The sequence below is a fragment of the Lethenteron reissneri genome, chromosome 46 (genome assembly GCF_015708825.2).
Source record: "Lethenteron reissneri isolate LAM-NWPU_2019-01 chromosome 46, ASM1570882v1, whole genome shotgun sequence".
Taxonomy (NCBI): domain Eukaryota; kingdom Metazoa; phylum Chordata; class Hyperoartia; order Petromyzontiformes; family Petromyzontidae; genus Lethenteron; species Lethenteron reissneri.
The window spans coordinates 3,381,720-3,400,689 of record NC_083824.1 but is presented as its reverse complement, the minus strand read 5'-3'; the positions used below and the strand labels follow the sequence as shown (position 1 = coordinate 3,400,689).

At 47.1% G+C, this 18,970-nt stretch overlaps 1 long non-coding RNA gene across 1 annotated transcript; it reads left to right on the top strand.

Moving 5' to 3' along the window:
- Nucleotides 1-46: 46 nt before the first annotated feature.
- LOC133354076 (uncharacterized) lies at nt 47-3,620 on the top strand. The gene is made up of 3 exons (XR_009756537.1): nt 47-808; nt 2,033-2,176; nt 3,069-3,620. It is a non-coding gene; the product is annotated as an uncharacterized LOC133354076 (long non-coding RNA).
- Nucleotides 3,621-18,970: the final 15,350 nt, after the last annotated feature.

The following is an 18,970-nucleotide window of genomic DNA, read 5'->3' as shown; positions in this document are numbered from 1 at the left end:
TAGGCGAGTTGAGCGACTGGTTAGATGAATGAGGTGGGTGGATTAGTCGGTGGGTAGGTGAGAGGGTAGGGTAGGTGAGCGGGTGTATCGTTTCGTGCTTGGGTGAGCGGGTGCTAGGTGGTGATCGAGTGTGCGTGCGATAGGGGGCATGTACTCATTTGAGGCTGAGTCGACCTAGGGGAGGTCCAGGACCGGTTCAGATAATCGTCACTGGTGTTGGTGACCGTGAACCTACTACACTACCGCTCCACATACGGGACGAGACCAAAGAGCAATGGACGACGCCACAGGTTGTGTGCACAGGTGCAGGGAGTCCTTCCCAATCTCCCTTGGGCCCCCTCTGCTGCCAGATTGTCATACCGCAGGCAACTGCTACCCGGTAAATATTGAACGTTGGGCGAACGTTAGCCCAACGATGGCCCAACGTTCGATGTTTGCTGGATACATAACGTCCAGTTACATCAGACAGCAAGGCCTACATCATTGGCTAAGTCAACCTTTTGCTCAACCCGCGGACCACTCACTCTCAGTCAACCCTCAAGTTTTGCAGACCACTATACCTCAATAACGCCGTTCTAAAAGTATTCCTCCTAAATCCCCAGTAAACACGCCAACGTCCATCCGGATTTCTCACATTTCTATAATTACACAGAAAATTATTAACTTATTTTTTAAAAAACGTGTTTTACAAACTCCCTAAAACTCCTGGAAAGCAGTGCCCTCCCTCGTCCAGCTCAAGGCCCACATCGCCTCCTCTCCCAACGTCGACTGCTGCAAGTTCACACCTTCTGTTACACCGACTCCACTGGTACTGCACTCACAAGACTCATCGATGACAGATCTCTCCGTTGTGGACTCATCATCGCACTCGTTAGCCTCGATGTCTCTGCAGCCATCGGCAGCGTGAACCACTCTCTCCTTATTGGCCTCCTGGAATTTGACTTTGGTATCAGGGGCACCACGGTGGTGAGATGTTATCTCTCTCGCCTAGTATGTAGGAGGTTTATGAGTTCGGTCCCAACCCTGCATATTCTCACACCCCGTGGTCGCGTGGATTTTTCTCCACATTAAGAATCAAGATGCGTTTAAATTATGTGGATGCTATAAACATTTCCACATGATAAGCCACCTCGTTGAGCTATCATTTGTGGCCAGGTTGCTGCTGAAAAATAGCTAATATCTCAGTCGGCTTTACCTAATAAATAAAATCGTAAAAAAAAATTATGTAACCTCAAGAAACTCCATTCGTTGCAAAACCATCTCGCTTGCTAGGTCCTCGGCCCCTCTGCCATCCTCATCTGGATTCCCTCCTCACCTCCCTCCACTCCCTCCGCTGGCTTACCACCACCAGGGCCAGCTACAAGATCAGTTGCCTGCGCCACCGCATCTCTACTTTCGGTCTGTCTACCGTATCTCTCTCTTCACGCCCATCATCTTGCACTACAACTCACAACCTCCTGTCCACACCAAGCAGCAGGACCGGCACAGCCGGGTAACGTTTCTCTGTGGCAGCTCCATCCATCTGGGGTGGCCTACACGTTTCGCAGCAGCAGCGTTCAATCTTTGCCTGACTTTTTAGAGGCTCCACCTCTCTCTCGTGTGGCTTTAGAGCGACGCTGAGCCACGCTCAGCGCCTCAGTCGCAGTTATTTACGTCGGGAAAATATCGTGTGCATTACAAATTGCATTATTATTATTATCTTGAGGCTTACTGAACCTTTCCTGTGAAAACAAGTGGACTCCGTCTTAAATGGGGAATCTTTTTTGTTGTTTGTGGTTCCCTATGCAGCGTTGGGCCCTGCACAAATATCCCGTTTGCCCCCCGCCTTGTCCCGCAGCCACTAAATCTGACTCTGGTTTCACCCGGCCCAGCCCCACGTAGCTCCAGGCACAGAGTGATTCCAGAGCCTCCTTCGAGCCGATGTTTTACTTCGTATGTCATCGTGACTCGGCACCTTACTTGTGTGCGGGTGGAATGCGCCAACCTGCTCACCTGGATGAGTGATGTGCCTGGTGTCTCTGCTCACACACAGGGCTTCCCATGGTGGTGGGAGCGGGTCGGGGGTGTAAAAGGGGCGATTTGCCCCCGTCTTCACACAAAAGAAGGCCCCACAACAGGCCTCTACTTTTGTTGCTAACGACTAAGGGATGGCACGTGGAGTTCTCCCCTGAGCCTGGTGAGGATGGCTTCCTTCAGGAGCCTCTGAGTCGACCAGGTGTCACAACTCCACACACCAGCGGTGCAGACACACGTGGCAAGTTTGGGGTGGCCTACACGTTTCAAGTTTATTTTGATTAACAAGGTGGGAGCTCAAGCGAGTAGCACGAGTGTCATATGCACAGTGAATGAGTGAGTGGATCAGTGAGATGGCGAGGTGATGGGTGAGAGAATGCCTAGGTGGGAACACAAGAGACTAGAAGTCTCATTTGCCAAAGTTTACCTAGGTCACCAAAATGACAAAATCTATTTCAAATAATAAAGTACAGCAAACAAAGCAAATAGAAACAACTGCGTCACATGAGAAATGTAAAATATCACACAAACATAAAGCAATGTTAACATCCTAAATCCCTGTTGCATAACTCAGCTCGGATCGAGATTCATTTATACTGATCTTAGCGCAATTACAAGTTAAGTTAGTTAAGTATTAAACAGATACAGGATGACTTATATGTATGTGTAAACAGACAAGGATATAGGAGTCAAATGCAAGGCACACAACAGGGTTGGTGGCCAACACTATGCCTGGTCACCTTTGTCTCCTCAGTGACGATGTTTACACACTGCCGCAGCGACTCATTTAAGGCTGAGTCGACCAAGGGGAGGGCCCAGGATCGGTTCAGATAATCGTCACTGGTGTTTGCCACTAGCGGGAATAGAACTTGGGTCGCCGGTATTGTAACGCAGCGCACTAACCCACTACACTACCGCTCCCAATCGGAATGGTACCCCTCCCCTGCATATAGGACACCCCACGACACCCACAGTGCCGTGTTTCCAGCCACAGCCACCATCACCACCACAGCCATTGCCCCCTCAACTCTCCGTCCCTCTTTGTCTCTCCCCAGACACGGTGAATTGACAGAAATGAGATCTGCCGCTGACAGCCCTCGGTGGAAACGGCCGTCGCTCTGCGGCGGCTTTCTCCTGTACCGGCGACGCCACGGAGCGTGACGGTGTGGCTTTGACCTCGTGGCTTTGACCACGTGACGCCCGCTCGTTCACAAAGACAAGACTAACGCTGACTCGGCAACATCGACAATGTTGGCTTTTAACAAAAAAATGTCTTTCCTTTCTAAACTGAATTTGGAAGAACCGGTTTGTCAGTTTATTTCGGGTGAAGCCCATTGAGCTAGGAAGTTGTCTTTCAATAGTGACCCAAACGTAGCATGGCTGGGACAACACTAGCCACCATATTACATGGGAAGGGAGAGTTTACATGGGCTGCAGAGAACAAAAGCCAGGACAATGTTATATACATGGTGAATGACTACTACAGTAAACCCCCTCTATTCACGAGCGTTAGATTCTTTACAATGCTCGCAAATTTAGAATTCGCGAATTCAGATACCTTATTCAACGGGAAAAATAGGGTTACGTTCCTGGTACGAGTGAGCACAGGGAGGAAATTGTAAATGTTTAATGACAATGACTACAATAAATAATACATATAAAAAAGTATGTTTTCTGTGTTTTTTGGAAGTGGTGGTGATGGTGAGAAATTCAGAAGGAATGACTTCTCGGGAGATGCAATGAGAGAGGATGTGGGCACCGACGTCCAACCCCACCGCCCTCGCTAAGCAGGTGGGGCGTGACGTCCGCCCGTTCCACTCCCTCCTCCAACGCGTTGGTTGGCTCCCGCTGGACCCCTGCTGACTGAATGATGGCGCCCCCTGCGCTAGCGCCCTCTCTGAGGGACATACTCGTGCTACTAGCTTTAGAGCCACACGGAGTTAGACTACACGCCCGTGCACAACGCAACTATTGCAAAGGGGGCCGTGAACGCGCTCACACATGCGAGCGATTACCTCTTAACGCGCACGCACGCCGCGGCCCCGCATTCACTCTCGCCGCGCGTTCCCCTACCGCTACCCCGGGACTCGGCTTGCACACGCAGTCGCTCCACACAGAAATCACAGACACCACAACTATGCTCTGTGCTAACTTTTATTCTCCGCGCAAACCGCACTCCCTTAAATTAAGCTGCCCAGTCGCCACTACTTGGGGGGAACATCTTGCGAGAAGAGCCTAGCTTACTGCCGTCTAGACTCCTGCTGACTCAAGCGTTGTACCACGTAGCTAGTAGCGGCACTCGCTGGTGTCACACAGACCCTGCGAGCGGCTGGAGAAGGCAGGATGCGCTGGAGGGGTCTTGACTGCCAAGATATTGAAGAACAACCATTCCAACTGCCCCCAGGCTCCCCTTTTATCCCCCTGACTTCAAAAGCCCAAGGTCACGTACCGCGTGGCCAATCGTGTGCCTACCTGTGGTTACAGCTCAGCTTTCTCCCATTTTTGTCCTTACATGTGTAGTGGTGATACGCGCTGGGGTAGGGATCGTGCGCCAGCGCGTAGTGATTGGCTGGGTATGTGGTGACGCGCGCTGACGGTGGAGGATCAGGGGTCAGCGCGGGGTCGTGGGTTACGTGGTGCTGATTGGCTGTGTGCCGGTGACGCGCTGAGAGGGAGTGATCGGGTGGCAGCGCGGTGTGATTGGTTGAGTAGTGTTAACACGCGCTGGGGAAAACGGATCGTAGAGATAGCGCGTCGTCATTGGTTAACTAAGGAGCGATGCTCACGTCGACGTCCGCATCAGCTCCGTCTCCCGGGAGCAGGGGCTATAAAAGGGGATGCACACAGGCGTAAAGGCAGTATGTAACCAGCGAAGAATGAAGACGGGGATCGAAGAGATAGGGCCCTGCGGTACCTAGTCCCGCTGTCCTAACGGGACCGGGACTCTGTGTAACCCAGAGGCGAATGCATTGTGTGTAGCCGTAGGCATAGGGTCTACACGAGTTGAATGCATGGTGTGTAGCCAGAGGCATAGGGTCTACACGAGTCAAGTGCATTGTGTGTAGCCAGAGGCATAGAGTCTACACGAGTTATGTGGAGTGTATAGACAAAAGAATAGAAACCACACGTTGTATTGTGACACGACAAGATTTAATAAAAGTGTGTTACCCGTCAAGAAGTTCCTGCCGTCATTTCAAATACTTCACATGTGTAGTGAGCGACTTCCGAGACACGTCGTGTAGAAGGCTTCTTATTTATTCTCACACTTTAAGCACAACACTGGCCGATACATCTATATAAAATTCTACGTAGCTACACATAGCCGACCCGCTACGGGGAGGATTTCAACATTACTCTCTCATTGACATGCTAATTTTGCGAGGGTCACTAGCCCCCGAGATCTCTTCCTGCTGTGTTCTGACTGCAGGGGTCCCGTCGCTTCCCGACCCCTCGCTGTTGTGCGAGCAGCCGCTGCCGCCGCTGGGCTCATCGCTCGCGGGGCAGGGACTGTTGCCTGACGGTTCCCCTCCCTGGGTCACCCCACCTCGGGTTCGCGAGAGAGGCATGGCTCGTCGCCGGCTCCCGTACGCCTGTTAACACTGCGTTGCCTCTCCTTCAATCAAACGCGACACCTCCCCTCACACAGCCCCGCACAGCACTCACACGCTGTGAGCGTACATACACACAGCACCGCGCGCTTTCACACTCTCGTCGAAACCACACGAGGCTACGATTAGTTATTAAAGATTTATTACCGGCTGATTGCGATTCGCTGTTAAGTCAGTAAGAATCGACAAGGCAGGCCTACACTATCGCCCGAGGGTCTGTACCCGATTTATCTAGTTTGATGGACTCTAAGCGGTGTGGGTTTCCCTAGACTCAATCCCAACACTCTCTCTCCTCTTACTCACAGTTAGACGCTCCTGTCGGCTTGTCCTCGCAGCACGTCGACACGTCGCACGAGCGTTCGAGTGGCTGGACTAGGGAGTTGACGGTCCCGGGAGCTGACTTGAGAAGACTCTCTCTATCCTCCTTCACCCCTCTCTTTATCCCCCTCACCTCACAGGGGTCCCGCTCCGCTGGCCAATCAGAGCGCTTCACCTGTCCTCTGGCTGGTTTTGGGCGGTTCGAATCCAGTTAGCACGACGCATTGCGTAGTCTCATCGAACGGTGGCGGGGCCCCGTTTTCCCGCCGTTCATTTGTGGATTGCGTCGTCTAGTCGAACAGTGGGCGGGGCCCCGTTTTCCCGCCGTTCGTTTGTGGATTGCGGACCCCTGCCTGCCTTGTCGATACGTGTGTGTGGGGGGGTGCGTTTCGACCGTGGTAGCTGAACAGCCCCCGCCGTGACCATGCAATCTCAACCCGGGTCACAGCACCGCGGTGCGAATTAGCATCGGGGGAGGTCGCCCAATTCCCTGGCCGCAGGAAACCGTGAAGATTATCCCTATGAGGGCTTTCGGGTAAAAACCTGCCAGCCAGGAGACCTCCCCTCGGAGCTCTATGGGGGAAAATGTGTGAGGGTCTGTTTATGTGGGGGGCGGTGAGGGGGAAGCGGGGTCGTAGATGGGGTGTCCGCCGAGCGGCTTCGCGGCGGCGGCATCACAATTTCTCTACCCCCCCCTCTCTCTCTCTGCCCCCCTCCCCCTCTATAACAGAGGCGTTGTTTCTCTGTGTGCCTCTGTGTGTGTCTCTCTCTACTTGTGTGTCTGTCTATGTGTCTCTACCTACCTGGTAATCAACCACGTAGGGTGTTGACTGTTGTGTTAGCCGACTCTCTGTGTTGTATTGCAGTATATTTCTAAGTTTACTAGGTTTGTTTTCTCATTTATTCTTACCTGATGATGGTCGCTTGTGTTGCAATCGAAACGTCGTATTCTACAATTTAAGTTATTTTCTTTCTACGTGCCTCAGCAGCTTTCCCCCTCTTTTTTCACCTAATGACGATTGCTTGTGTTGCGATCGAAACGTCATGATATTGTTATTATTTTTATTTTATTATTTTTTCTATCTATGTGGCTTTAACGAAAGACCTAAAGAATATTAAGGATTGTGTTTGCCGTACCTATACACACTGTGCCTCTACCGAGAAGACGTCCTGGTATATGGAAGGAAGGTGGCTCTGTGGCCACAGCTGCGGACAATAGAGTTATGGTTGGGGTGGAGTGGAGCCCAGTCAGAAGGCAGCCGGGAAGCTCTAGGCATAGATTATATTTGTAATAGGAGCACGACTGTCGATAGGAAGGTGCGGGGCCCAGGGTAAATCTCACTGTGCCGGACCCCCGACGCCTTCAAATTAAACCAGAAGTATTACATCTGTAGTGTTGTAATAAGAGATGAATAAACTTCTTTAAGGCACACACTGGTTTATTGTCTTTCTTGCGACACAGTCGCTATACACACACAGAGGGATATCCGGTTCCCTCACCCGTAGCCTGAGGAGGTACAGCCTCCGTACCTAGTGGGACCTTTACATGGCTCTGACTGCTAGCCTAGGGAGGTACAGCCTCCGAACTGGCGGGAGCTATTCCCAGTCTACCCGCTACCCTAGCGTCCTCCGGCTGTGACCTAGGGGAGGCTAGCTTGACCCACTGCTGGCTCGGTGGGTCCCATGACCACTGGTCGCACAGAGCCTTAGCTCTTACAAGAGCTGGAAGGCTGGGGAGCCAGGGTCCTGCTTGCCAGGACCTATTCTCCACTTGACCACTGGAACACTGAGCCTTAGCTCTTACAAGAGCTGGAAGGCTTGGTCCAGGATCCTAGCTTCTTCAGCCGGGCTTCTGTCTTCGTGTGAGGAGAACTCCCGGGCGCTCCCCGCGCTCGCCCTTTTATACCCGTTTGTAACGGTCCTTATCCAATACCACGCTCCCTCGTGGGACCCTCTGATTGGTTCTTTACAATCTGCGTTTTCGATTCTCTTTTACCTCATCTGACCCCTGGCCGTTGGTCTGGCAGGAATCCGTGTTTACGATCCGCTCTCACCTCTCCCTGACCCCGGCCGTTGGTCCCAGAGCGGTAACACTGCATTGCCCCTCTAATACATAGTGGCCCCGCAGGTTACCGAATAGAGTGTCTTCACACCTCTACACATCTGACACCGTGACATCGAAGCTCCACCCGTAGCCTCGAGAGGGCTCTGAATACGAACGTTATGGTTGACAAACGCGAGCACATAATTGTTTTTTTACCCTTCTATCTGGCAACAAAACTGACACCTTTTTTACAAGGAGTCATGTTTGCATAAACCAAAAGGGGCCTTTTGGCGTCATCTGGTCCAGCCCATGTGAGACTAGGCTCTAAGGAAAGCTGTCTCGGGTGTGGACCAATCAACTTCAAGGACAGTGCATACATTATCAGAGTTGTGTTTTTTGTTTGCATTATGACTGCAGGTATTGTGGTCTGTGCAAACATGACTCCTTGTAAAAAAAGGTGTCAGTTTTGTTGCCAGATAGAAGGGTAAAAAAACAATTATATTTTTTACTGGCAAATGAGGTTCCAATGGTGTAATAAGTATAACCCGTAAAAACAAAGTTTTTCACTATAAATCCTTTATATGCGTGGTGGCTAGAGTCCTCTCGTCCTCTGGCTTGAGATGGCTGCCACCTATGGGTCAGATGATTGCATTGCACCATTAAGCAATTGGTAATTAAATATAATATTTTTGTCCTAAAAAGTGTAAAATTTAGGAAAAAAAATTTTCACGAAAATAAATTGTCACGCACAACGAGTCTGTGTGCAAAATATCAGCTCGATTGGATCACGGGAAGTGGGTTAAAAAACGACCGAAAGATTCGCACGGTCGTAAGCGCGCAAGCAAGCAAGCAAGTGAACTTAATATAAAGGATTTAAAAAAACGCGAGTACAGTTTAATTACCGGGTCGCCTTCTGGTGGCCAGATCAGCGCTACTCCAGTTCCCGCATTGTGCGGCTGCGCGGCGCCCTCTGGCGGACACGTGCCGGTCACCGCGCTCAGGGGTCGCGTCAAACAATCGTTACATTTAAAGAGAAAATAGTCGGACAGGTGTGTGTGTGTCTTTGGTGAGGTGCCCCCTGGGGAGCGGTGGTTAGCGTGCTGCGCTGCGAACCGGTTGACCCGAGTTCGATTCCAGCTCACGAACAACACCAGTGGCGATTATCTGAACCGGTCCTGGGCCTCCCCTAGGTCGACTTAGTCTCAAAATGAGTACCTGGAGCGGTGTGTAAACATCGTCACTCGGGAGACAAAATCGGTCGGGTGCGGTTGCTGGTGATCCACCCCCCCTCGTGTGCTGTACCTGCCTTCATAGGTGTGTTTATGTGTACGAGTGTACGATTATGCTGATGGGGGTGATTATGTTAATACAGTGGTATAGGTCGTTAATTCGTTCCAGAAGGTAGGACTTATACCGAAAATGACGTATACCAAACGAATTTTTCCAATAAGAAATAAAGGGAGAGTATAAGAAATGATATTTTATACGGCATATTATACATTAATGGGGTTGTATAAAATAATTTAGACACTACTTATTACTAAAATGCATACATAAATTAAAATGTCAAAAAACACGTGAAAATGCACAGAGAGTTATAGCAAGGGTTGTGCACTGAACGAGATCTACAGGCAAACTGAGGAGCGGCGCTTTGTTTCAGTCGTGAATGGGGTCTACGCGGGTACGCGGTGACCCATCCCGATCCATACAAGTTCTAGCAAGCGTGTCGTATCCCAAGACATTTTTTTCTCGTCAAAACACGACGTATACCAAATTCGACGTATTCCAAAGCGGTCGTATACCGAGGTATGACTATAATTGCCATTATGCTAATTATGCTAATTATGCTGATTATTCTGATGCTAATAATGAGGTAGAACCCATGGAGACCGTGTCTCGGGGTCTCGTCACCCAGGCAGACCAGGACCCAGGGATACAGCGACCCAGGATCTTGGGATGCATGGTATGGGATCTGAGGAGACCGGTACCCAAGGTCTCGGAGGTTTGGGGTCTCAAGTCGTCTTGGTACCAGGGAGACCGCTTCTCTGGGTCTTAGGTGTATCGGTGTCTCGGGTCTCTGGGTCTTGGCACCAGGTAGACTGGGTCTCATCGGGCTTTGGGGTGTTGGAGTCTCGAGGTCCGAGGACCAGACCGGGACACAGGGTCTCGTGGTCTTGGGATTCTGGGATGTTGGGCCAAGGGACCAGGAAGACCAGGTATCGGGTCTTGAGGTGTCGGTGTCGCCGTGTGTTCTTTCTCCATCTCTTTCCATCATATCTCTCGTCAGTGTAAATATAAATCAGAATCAGAAACGGTGTTAATCGCCATGTAAGTTTGCACAAACAAGGAATTTACTATGGCGGGACCGTGCATACATTGAACAAGTAGGAATCTTAACTTATATAAAAGGTATACACTCTAACTATACTAACGTTACAAAGTATAAGTAATACCAAAGGGCTAAAATCTTTAAAATTATGAATAAGTAGACCTTATAAAATGCGAATGTAAAATGTTAATTAGCTGTATTAAACAATCTTAAAATACAAAAATACAAATAAGATTACACGTTGTAAGTATGGAAAGGTGTAATTATGTAGATAAAATGTTATAGTATGTACGTGGCTGTATTCATTACAGTATTTATTACAATATAAATGCACGTCTATTTATTCTAATTGAAGGTTTATTAACTTCGTTTATTGATTTTTATAGAGTTTAAATGTGATTAAGGTCTAGTCCGTTAGTGCCTCGCCTAAAGCCCAGGGCTTTTTGTAAATAATTTTAAATAGTTTGTTAATTTGTGTAAATTTATGCACTTTCAGATATAAATGTACATGTCTGTATTTATTACAAATACAAATGCACGGATATTTTTTCAAATATAAGGTTTATTTACTTTGTTTATTGAGTTAAAATTATCAAGGCCTAGTTCGCCAGTGCCTCATCTAAAGCCCTAGGCTTCAGGCTTCTCGTATTGTGTTTATGAATGAATATGAGGAAGCCACTCGGGCAGATTGAAAACTACTTTCTTTAGAACAGTGTTTTTTGCGTGTTCAGTTTGTTATCCTTCCCTCGCACCTCCGATTATCGCGGTTGGCTGTGTACGGTGCGAACGAAGTTCAACGTAGGTCTGTGAGCTGCTCACACGAGACGGTCTGGTGACACCCAGGACTGGTCGTAGGCAGGCCTCCTGGGACGTTTAAAACCGCGCAGATATTAAACTCAACACTCACAAACACCCACACACACAAACAGTGACAACAACAACCACAATTTGCCACTAAGTGGTGGTGACGTGACCACGACGCTTGTGCCAGGATATGTGCATGACCCAGGTGCCATGGGTCGACTGACACACACACTCAGACGAAGACCCCCATTTAGCCTTAACGTGCTTTTGGGGCAAGTGCTGTTCCCGAGCAGCAGAAATGGGGGCCGGCATGGCACAGGAGGTGTGTGGGTAGCACCAGGCCCAGCCGCCTTTGTCTCCCGAAGTCACAGGGAGCAGCACCCTAGGGCCCTGCGGACCGCCGTGGTCGTGGTGGTGAGGAGTGACGCGTCGCTCATGCTCGTGTGAGGTGCACGGAGAGTCTGTGGTGGAGTGCTTGAGCAGACCGAGAGAGCCACGGCAGAAGGACTACGACGCCATGGCGGAGGTGACGGTGGTGAAGGAGGGCTGGCTCTACAAGCGTGCTGCAAGCATATGACTCGGACGATGAGAAATTAGGCACACAGGCCAACAAGACGGAACTGCAGACCACGCTCCGCTCGCTGTCCTCCAAGCTCGAGGATATGAGCACATGCAACGACCTGATCGGCAAGCACGGAGCCGCCCTCCAGCGCTCGCTCAACGACCTGGAAACCCTTAAGCTGCCGCCCGAGTGCAACGAGAAGCTAAAGGCCGTCAATGAGCGCGCCACTTCCGCTTCACCTCCAATTCTATGATCAATAGTGATCTCTTGCTCCGATGACACATTGAGGGCGGTGCTCATCTCCAAAAACTCAAGCACATGGGCGAGAAGCCGTGCATAAAGATGGCAGTTCTCCGGCTGTGTATCCTACTACTGTCCCTCCCGGCCATATCTAGTGCCACACTCAACTCTACCACCGGCAACCCTCGTTATTTCTGGTCCATACTTGTTGCTCAATTTGCCACTACACCTGCTAATGAAACAGCTTATAGACACTTCTACACTCCATCATTGTATCCTTTTAAAACCCTATCTTTTTCCCATAACTTCACCAGCACTCCTTCCAAACTTCATTCTGCTCTTAAAAATATCACCATCTGCGAGCTGCTGCTATTCGTCCAATGTTTGCCGCTTTTCATCCTTTGACAGAAAATACCTGTGCAAACTATTAATTCAACTTTTCTTTTTTCTGGGAGGTATTGAACTTCATCCCGGTTCAAATGTAAATAACTCGTATAATTCTGTAGATTTTTCTGGCAGATAAGGTGTTGGTGTTCTACAAATCAACATCAGAGGGCCTGTGATTAAATTAAGTCAACTAAAACTAGAAGTGGCAAATTTGGACCCGGACATTTTTTGCCTTACAGAAACATTCCTCACTCCTGCCGTAAATGACTTGCAGATACGATTGACAACTACAACCTTTTTCGGCTTGACCGAGGGTCTAAAGGAGGTGGAATTTCCATCTATATTCGTAATACTATTGCATGTTCACCAGCTCACTCCTTGTTAAAAAAAATGCTTTGAAGGTTTGGCTCTCAGAATAACTCTCCCAAATAACAGATATTGGCAGTGTGCTGCTATAGACTGCCTAGTAGAAAGGATGTTGAAATTGCATCTGCACTGAGAGAGCTTCTTGGGGGCCTTCCTAAAGGCGAAATAGTTTTAGTGGGTGATCTGAATTGGTTAAACCCGCTGGCTGTGGCCACACATTTTGCAGATGAATTTAACCTATTTCAATTAATAAATGTCCCCACAAGACCCAACCGAAACAATCCGGGACAATTATCTCTGCTTGACGGCCTATTGACTAATGCTCCTCACAATTTCACACTTACTGGTGTTCTGGGTAATAACCTTAGAGATCACGCCTTCATATTTGGTGTGAGACCATCAGCCAGACCCAAAGCCCCCCCCTAAATTGGTTGATAAGCACTCCATGAGACACTTCAGCATACAGGCAATTACTAATGATGTGCTTCACTCGGAAATTGACAAGGTCTGTGATATCCCCAACCTGACTACGGCTTGGGAGACCTTCAGGTACACGTTTCTCCAAATTCTTAACATGCTCCGTTGGTTAGATTTAAAATGAAAGGCAACCGCCCACCATGGTTTGATCCTTTGATTACTAAGCTCATGAAAACTAGGGACAATGCTTGGGCATGTGCTCAGAAAAGTAATTTGGTCAATGACTGGCTAGAATACAGGATTTCAAGGAATAGATGCGTAAAAAAAATACGGCATGCAAAAAATGCTTACTTTTCCTCCACTCTCCTGGAATCACATGGCAATGCCAGGATCTTCTGGAAAACAATCAGATGTATCGAAAAGGCATCCAAAACAGATAATCTGCCTGTTGCGCATAACCAAAATGGGGACTTTTTCAGAGCCCCAAAAAATTGTCGACAATTTTAATCTTCATTTTTCTGAAGCTGGTGACGTTTTTGATAATGTATTGGGAGTCACCCCTGCTCATGCAATTTCCTACACCCTGTCCAAACATTAAACGAATTTAGTTTCCAGCCTATCCACGGAAGTAATGTTCTGAAACAACCGTCCTACCTCAAAGGGTCCTCCTCTACCGGAACGGCTAGTATTCCCATCTTTGCTCGGCTAACTGTTGGTCACCTTATATACAAACCTAAGCCCATATTTTCAACCTGTCCATCAAAGAAGCATCAGTACCTCTAGAATGCAAACATTCCTATGTTCGTCCACTTCACAAAGGGGGCCCTAAAGATTATCCAAATAACTACCGACCTATATAAATTTTGTCCCCGTTGATGAAAATTTTAGAAAAATTATTGAACTACCAAATTAGCAGTTTCCTGTCCGACAACAATCTATTACATCGAAACCAATCTGGGTTACGAAAAAAATACAGCACCACATCTGCTGCATTAGATCCTCTGAATCACATTTACAGTAGCCTTGATAATAAGCAGTACTGCGCCAGTCTTTTTCTTGACTTGTCCAAAGCCTTTGATACAGTGGACCACAACACCCTGCTTAGTAAACCAAGTTGCCTCCGTTTCTCCAAACACGCACCCACAGATGGTTGAAGGTCAAACAGTGTTAAGATAACAAAAGGGGTTCCACAGGGTTCAATCCTCGGCCCCCTCTTGTTATCTCTTTATGCCAATGACTTGGGCACTGACCTGGATCATTCCAGGGTAAATCTGTTTGCAGATGACACGATATTTATTACTGCTTGCCGCTCTCCGGATGACGTGATTGCTAACCTCCAAGATGATTTCAACAAACTACATCAGCTAGTTGCTCGTAAACTAGTCCTGAATACCTCCAAAACCAAAGTGCTATGCTTCTCACCAGGACTAAAGCAGGAAGTTATTTTTCCCCAATTATATTCCTTAAATAATCATCAAATAAAGCAAGTCAAGATCTATAAGTATCTTGGGCTCATCTTTGATTCAAAACAGAATTTTTAAGATCACATTGATTATATTGGTAAAAAGACAAAATAAAAAAATTGGTTTTCTGTATCGACGCAAGCACTGCTTCCCCCTATGTTCCGCTTGGAATTGATAAAAGCTACCATACTGCCTCTACTTGATTACTGTGACATCGTATATAAATCAACCCCCAGTACTATACTGAAGAAGCTTGACTCAATTTATCACTCGGCCTTAAAATTTGCATTGAACTGTCCATATAGGACCCACCATTGCGATCTCTACATTGGGTCAAACTTAACTTATCTTAATGATCGACGGCTTGTGCATCAGATCTTATTTATTCACGATGTACTTCCAAACGAATCAGCAGACTACCTGCTGGATCTCCTCACTGTTTCGAAGAACAAATGTGACCTAAGGTCTTCGCTCATTTACCAGCTTCACATTCCTTATTGCCGTACAAATACTGGAGGAAGGGCTTTGCCTATTGATGCCCCCAGGGTCTGGAATGCTATCGCCAATAAACTGCAACTTGGATCATTACCTGTGAGATTTTCACTCAAAACTGTTCTAGAGGAGTTGTACACCCCTAGCTGCCACTGCTATTCAGAATGGCCTGAAATCAAATGTATCATTCCGGATGACCGCTGCAAAGTATGATCTTGAGTTTTGATTATAGTGTGCTGATCTTTAAAGGTGTATTGAATTTCTTTTATACTGCTACTGATACTCCTGCTGTTATGGAGTGACTCATGCAGCCAGCTATGGCTACAAAGTTTGGTCGTATATGTTATATATATCGTATATTGTTAAATTAGAATCACAGTTCCTATGATCACTTACATTTTTTTATCGTTATATTTTGGTGATTTTGAAAACGTTTTGGTTTAGCCATGTTTGTTTGTTGTAGTACAGCTTGATAACTTTAATCCCAATTGTCTTATGGTTGTTATTGTTTGACTTGCATCCCACTGGGATTTTTGCACACAGTGTTGATATACGGTGTTTTTTCTGGAAGACTGCTGTTATTTCCTGGATTTTTCTGTTGCGTGTAGTCACTTTTAAATGTTTCTTGTTCATGTTTTTGTTTGTTGCGGTTGCACCCGAGTCAAGAGCCGCATGGCTCACAGGGTTATACCTAATTAATGAAAACTAAACTGAACTGGTTTTAGGACACTGAGAGACTGGGTCTTGGGACCAGGCAGACTAGAGGCACAAGGACTCACAGGCTTCAGCAAAGTCAGCAGCTCCACAGTTGTCAGTCTCACCAGGCAGGTCTCCCTGGCTCCCTAGATAGCTCTGGGATTCCAGGTCACTGCTCATCCATGGGGGAAGCTCGGAGCAACTCATCCCAACATTTTTCTGGCATCTCACTCCGAGATGGCGACTCTTCTAGGAATCGCCCCTTCCTCCACCGCGGGGGTTTAAACACCCGGGTGCCGCTGTTCCGCGAGCGAGTCGCTACAGGGCTACACGAGGACAGGGAAACGTGGGTTCCTGTGCACGTGGATTACCTTGTAAAGGACTAGACACGAACATGCAGTGATTTATAGCACGTTCACGAAAATTTAATTCCAATTAAAATAAGTTTGAAGGAATAAAAGGCCTTTAAAAATCTATTCAAAGAAACATTCGCTAGCGAGACGATGGTGGTGGTATGACATGGCCCCAGGGTCGCAGCTCTCTATTTCAAGTTGGGGGTGGTGGCTATGCAAGATTCCGACTGTGGGCCCCACTCCTTTCTCCCGACTCACTTTTACTGAAATAGCTACAGATGTTCTTAACCCGTATACAATAATGGGATGTTGGCTACCAACAACAAGGCAACTCCTATGACTAATTGGGAATGGGACGCAAGCGTAGGATTGATCACCCTGTCGCTGGCCGCCTTTGGGGAGGGTGTATAGTATGAAAGACCGAAACACCCTAGGAACCAAAGGTTCACTACTGACGATGCGCTCCCCAAATTTCACCAGGCTCACTGTTCATGAACTCTTGGAAGTGCTTGCACAAAGGATAGTAACATCTCATCCTGTGTTCTTGGAATCTATAACTATATATTATTTTAGTTGCACCGTGTATTGGGTTTAGAGGAAGATAGTTTCACAGTGACAGTAAGATGTAAAGGTACAATACTTACAATTCAGTTATCATGCGCATTGCTGAAAGACCTCTCTGCCTCTCTGCGGATGCCACTGGAACTGGCATGGTAAGGAAGACTTATAGTAATTGCCACGTTTGGGAAAACTAACTGAAGATTCGTTTTCAGTATGAAATTCAGTTTATCGAGGGCATTTCTGCACTCATTCAAGAGACGGCTTCAAGGGTAAATTTCCTGAATGATATCTTGGGATACATCCCGTGATGTGGAGGCATATCGTGCCAACGATTCCTCCAAATCCTCCTTTGATATTTTATTCATCTGAATGAGGCGACATTACTCTGACATCTGGTTTAGATTTTGAAATCTGTCCCCAAATTCTCCGCGAACTGTATCAACAATGACATGAAACATGCCCTGTTTAAAGCAGAGTTGGGGGTCTTGATCCTCCGAGTGGTCAGTGTTTTCAGTGCCCAATTGATCGTGAAAATGTTGCGTTTTATTTTGCGTCTCTTGGGAAACTCTGTGCGCGCATCAAATTCCGTTGCTAGCATGTGAGCAGTGGACATGGAATTTTTTAATCCATCCTCTCTATACTTGTCGACCAGCATAACAGCTGTGTCCAGCGATATCTCGGTGGACTGCATTGCAATACTAAAGCGTGTGATTTCCATCAACATATCGTGCCAGATAACCATACAAGTAAACAATTCCATACCCTGTATTTCATTTGACAATTTATTGCCTCTGAACAATTTTTTACATATTTTGATTCGAGCTCAAGCTTTTCTAAAGCGTCAAGGATACATCCGAGCTGGTATCGCAGAGCTTTAACTGAGTCTAATTTTTCTCCCCATCTCGTATTGCTCAGTGGTTTCAATGTAATGTCAACACATTCTTTCAAAATGTCCCAGCACTCGACCGACAAGGAAAACATTGTGTACAGCCTCTGTACGGTTCCAAAAAAATTTAAACGCACTCTGTTTGAGGAGGCAACATCACATAAAGAGCAAGTTAAAGCTATGGCTTGTGCAAGGCATACATAAGGGCTATGGATTATTTTCGAGTATTAATGACTACACCACGGTGAATTTCTATCGTGTTTGAGCCATTATCATAACTCTGGCTGCAACAATTCGCTATCTAAATGCCTAGGTTGGCAAGTGTTCATCAAAGTCTCTGTAAGCCTGTTGTGTCAGTAACAGATGTGAATCCAACAATTTCTCAATCTTTGCCACTTTGTTTTTATTTATATCTACATGTCAGAGTATTACAGACGGTTGTTTCTGCTTTGAAATGTCGGGGGCGCAATCTAATTCTACAGAATTATATTTCACTGCTCTGACTTATTCACTAATTTAACAGGTTAAATGTCTCACACTTACACAGCCACTTTCGCGCACCGACCTAGAGGTTGCGGCTCTGCGATCTTCCATTAACATGCTAATATCTCACATTAACATAGCCACCTCAGCGCGCTCCCCGTGGAGGTCGCTCACCGATCTTACATTAACATGCTGATTTTTACCTGGCAGCCCTTCAATTGGTGGAAAACCCACCACCGTCACGGTCGCCGCCCACCACTTACATTAACATTAGCTATCCCGCCCATGCTGCTGACATTTGGGCTACGCCCATTTCAAACCTTGATAAAACAGTTTGCCTTTAGAAGCTAGCCCCTTTTTCCTGATGACGACCGCTTGTGTTGCGATCGAAACGTCGTAGTTTTATGTTATTTTCTTTGAACCTATCTACGTGACTTTACCGAAAAACCCAAAGAATATGAATTCCTGCAGTCACGAAAGCTTTCAGTCAAGATTTCATTTAAAGAATGACACAATCTGAGATGGACTTAAAAATAAATTTTGCATGCACCAACTCAAGTAGGATTGAGCACCCTTTGTTACCCTAACACTTTGAACATATTCAGCCATCGCAATGTCATAACGAGCTAAAAGTCCAATCAGTCCAAGGAAATTGGCGTTTCTTGGGTTTCCCAATTCAGCCTTCTTACCTCTCAATGGTAAATTTCTCTCTGCAAGGAACAGAAAGACGTTCAACACTCGATTCAGGATTGCTCTCCATCTCTCCCTCCACTTCAGTAGCGTTTTGCAGTTGACTGTCAATGCATTATCCCAGTCGTAACCGTGTCTCCATTTATTTCCAGGCAAGGTATCTATACGATTATTCCCTGTTTCATGCTGTTGTCGTATACTTGCAAAAAGTTTACACGAGAAGCAATATACTATTAATTTTCTATAAAAAATATCAGC